We start from the raw sequence: 4,140 nt of genomic DNA, 5'->3' as shown, positions 1-4,140 counted from the left end.
TTCTACGTAAAAACATCTCAGGGGAATGAGGGTATCCACCCGATACGCTGGGGCTACCGGACTAGAGGTTCCCTCTGCATCATGCTTAACACAGCGTGGAAACAGTGTTCTCTGAGCACAACCTTCAAGGCACCTCTAGGTTCCCCTCCCCTCGTGCCTGCTCTCACACCAAGGCCTGGCACTTCCTCTCCTGGATGCCTGCCCCTCAGCAGAGGTCACACAGGTGGGACACCAGGTAGCCAAGTCCACCAGCAGGAGTCCACGCACACTGAGAGTCACGAGCAGAAAGAGGAGCAGGATGGAGGTCACCGGCTCCACGGTGTGGTTGCCGAGATGCCATGGGGGAAGGCCATGGTCACCAGCTGCTGGTTAAGGTCATTGAAGGAAAACTGAACAGCACCTCGCCTGGCTCCCCGCTGCTGCTGCCAGATGCCAGGACACCCCCACCCCCCAGGGGAGCACCATGGCCTCTACTGAGGTCATGGAAGGTGCTACTGCGCAGTGGGGCAGTGGTCCTCACGCGGGGGTCGTCACCCTGCACGGTTTCTCCATCGGCCAAGACTTGCACCATCCACCCAGGAGTGCTGGGTCCCTGCTGGGCTGCACCTTTCCTCAGACCTCAAACGGCTGCAGGTGCCTGTGCAGCGTCCACTGCACCGGCTTCCAGGCCGCTTCCTTAACCTGTAATTCTTCATTACTGGAATGCTCTCTCACCATTGTCTTTTAAAAAAAGTCTTCTTATTCTTCAACATCTATACCAAATTTCACTTTCTTTGCTTTCCCTTTTTCATGATAACTTATTCATAATCATAACTTTATTTGTGCATTTATAAAGACATACTATAATTTTTTGTTGTTAATCCTCACTGGAGGATATATTTTCCATTGATTTTAGAGAGAATGGAAGGGGGGGGAGGGAGAGAGAGAAACAACAATGTGAGAGAGCCACATCAATTGGTTGCCTCCTGCATGAGCCCCAACCAGGGTGGGGAACCTGCAACCCAGGTACATGCCCTTGACCAGAATCGAACCTGTGACTCTTGGGTTTGTGGGCTGATGCTCTAACCACTGAGCCATGCTGGCCAGGGCCAAAACATACTATAATTTTATATTTACAAGTCTATTGTCCTCTCCAGATTCTGAGTTCCATAAGGGTATGGATTTTCTCTAAGTCATCTTTATATGCCCAGAGCCTAGAATTGTGATTGGCACATAGTAGGTGCTCCATAAATGTTTCATGAATGGATGTGTAATACATATGAACCTGCTCTTGTTCAGAGCGGCAGAAGGCATACAATGACTTAGATTTTTAAAACTAATAAGAAGGATAATAAAAATTGTTCTGCCAAACAAAAGGGAAAAAGGAGGCCCAGAGAAATTAACTTCCATTAGTTTCAACCAATGTTCTTTTTTTAAATTTAATTTGTTAGAAGCTCAGTGTATTTTTAAATGGTTAAAGTACCTTAATGCATGATTAGAAATTTAATAATTAATAGCTTTATTATCTATGATTGAGAGTTAAACTTTGATAAGCTATTTAATTTCTAAACCTGATACCTCTATTTTCTCATAAAGTGAAATATGATGGGATTACTTTCAGGATGGGCATGCCTCCCTTGCCTTGTCATTGAGAAGGTCACTGATGGTCATAATTGTCTCCTCACTTTATGTGCTCCTGTCCAGCTGAGACATTGCAGGAAACACTTTCTACTTATCCAGGGTTTCTAAACCTGTCAATGTCAATTACTTTTGCTCTTACACTGACACATGTTGTCACATGAAAACATAATGCCCTTATGAAGATATGGAAAATTACCATGGGTGCCTACAAAGACTTTGAGATTAAGGACACCCTCTGTAATGGTCAGGGTCATAGCAAGAAGTACAAGACACACGGCAGGAAATACAGAAATATGACCAGAGTGCAGGGAACCAGTAGGGGATGTTGGGCACTCAGCATTGGAGGGAGAGAGGGAAGCTGTTACCAGCCTTAGGCCTGAAGGAATAAGAGGAGTAAATAGTGTTATGGAGCCTCGTGTGAGCTGGACCTGAAAGTAGGGACTTCCTGTCAGGAGCAATGGCCATGGAGGGAGGCAGTCACCGCCAAGACACACCATCACAGTAGGGAGATAGATGGGAAGAAAAAATATGACCTATATTCTTTGGTCAAGGGAAGTCGGGAAGTGCATCCACAGGGGTGAACTTTGGAGAATGGAGCAGGGCAGAGAATAATTCTGGGTAGGATGTGTGTGTGTTGCCAGGGAGCAGGGGATGGCTAGCCAACACACTCTCTGAGAACCAGACTAGAAAGACCTACACATGATGGATACCATCGGCCACTAAAGAAACCCTGGGTAGGTGCTCAAAAGGGTTGAGTGCACCCCAGACTCCAGCCACAGTACTTTGGATGTCATTTCCAGGAAGCAAAACTGGGATGGGGTTGCAGTTGTGAAACTTGATTAAGAATTGATTGCATTGTACTCAACTAGGAGTTGTAAGAGCTCTCAATGGGACTATGGACAGCTGGGGTGAGGACTCGGAGAACGGAATTTGGCCATGCGTCTCAACACTGTCAGGGGAGAAGGAAAGCTCACCACCAGTCCCCTGCAAGCCTGTCCCCAAAGAGAGATGGATGCATCAGACTGTCACAGTGACGCCTGCCATGAAGACCACTTGCTGAGACTCATGGCTCTGAGTCCAGACCCCCAAATAGTTGCATTTAGCATTTGATTTCCCAGTTTTTGTGTTGAGAGAAAATGTGCTGATCAGCCCATGAAGGGTTCTGATTCTCTTGGCAGGTGTAGCTCATTGTAAATTAATAAGTTGGTTTCTTGTGTATCTGATGAACTTGGGGACTCTGAATCAGGGTTAATGTTATTGCTTCCCAACCACCTTTACTTCTATTTCCAGGGCCAGCCACAGCCAGATTCAATAGCCCAGTGTTCAGAGGACACCAAACTCTGGTGCAGAGGCCACGACTGGAGGGAAGGGCCTTGCCTCTGGACAGTCAGCCGGCATCACTAGAACACACCTTCAGTTCTCCAGCTGTGGTGGCTCTGAAAACCCAGACTCTAACTTTCTAATCCTTCTTCTTCTTCTTAGACTTTAGAACCCCAGGCTGGCAGGAGGCTGTAGACCAGCCATATCAATACAGTCCTTCCCCAACCCCCGCACCTTTTTTTATTCAGAGAAGAAGGCAATGCCAGAAAAAAGGGGGTGACTTCCCCAAGGTGACTCACCTCAAGCCCTTTTTCATAATAGGATGGATGGATGGATGGATGGATGGATGGATGGATGGATGGTACTATGGCCAGGGCTAATATTCCATAATACTCTGTGTAGTTATGGCAGAGGCTCTTAGTGCTCTGGGCCACCATTGCAGCCATGAAGTCTATTTCCATGCACACTCGCAATGCCCTACCTCAAGCACCTTACCCCTTTTTATGCCTCATATCTTTCTCCAAAAGCGCAGAACCTCACGCAGGCTAAATGCAGAGAACCCTTGAAGTGCAGAGGAGTCAGCATCCCCAGGGGTAACCCTCTGTGATGAAGGTTGAAAATCAGGACTTAAATGCCCCAACCTTCAAAGGAACAGTTCTGAGATGAATTCTATATGATTCCTCAGAGTTTCACCAGCAGGATTGGGGCCCACCTATCCACAGCGGTAATCAACTCACACCCTTACTGGCTTTTCTCAGTTTCCTGTCTTGTTCTCCCCATTCCCTCAGTTCTGCTTCCTGGGATTCTCTCCCCCCAAAAAACTACCTTCACTCAAGTCCTGTCTCAGCTCTGTTTTTAGGAGAGCACAAATTAAGACACTGGTCAAACTGGTCTACTTCTCGTCCCCTCAAAGGAAGATGCTTTTATTTACTTATATATGTGTTCATTCCTTCATTCCAGGAGAATTCAAGGCTCAGAGTGGTTAAAGAATCTTCCCAAATTCACAAGACAGTAAGTGACATTGCTGTGCTGGGTGGATACCAACTCACAGGACAGTTCTCAATCATGGAATCTCCTAGCTGGAAGGACTCTCAGAATTATCTAATGTGGTGTTCTCACACTATTATTACATTCCCAAGAGTCTTTGTAGACTTTTATTTCCTAATCATTGCCCCCATGAAATACCAGAGCTTTATGGTA

At 46.5% G+C, this 4,140-nt stretch overlaps 1 pseudogene; it reads right to left on the bottom strand.

Moving 5' to 3' along the window:
* Window positions 1–205: 205 nt before the first annotated feature.
* LOC102759274 lies at window positions 206–571 on the bottom strand (annotated as a pseudogene).
* Window positions 572–4,140: the final 3,569 nt, after the last annotated feature.

Source organism: Myotis davidii, unplaced genomic scaffold, assembly GCF_000327345.1.
Source record: "Myotis davidii unplaced genomic scaffold, ASM32734v1 scaffold673, whole genome shotgun sequence".
In the NCBI taxonomy this organism is placed as follows: Eukaryota; Metazoa; Chordata; class Mammalia; order Chiroptera; family Vespertilionidae; genus Myotis; species Myotis davidii.
Note: the sequence above shows the minus strand (reverse complement) of the source record. Positions and strands in the feature narration are given on the sequence as shown.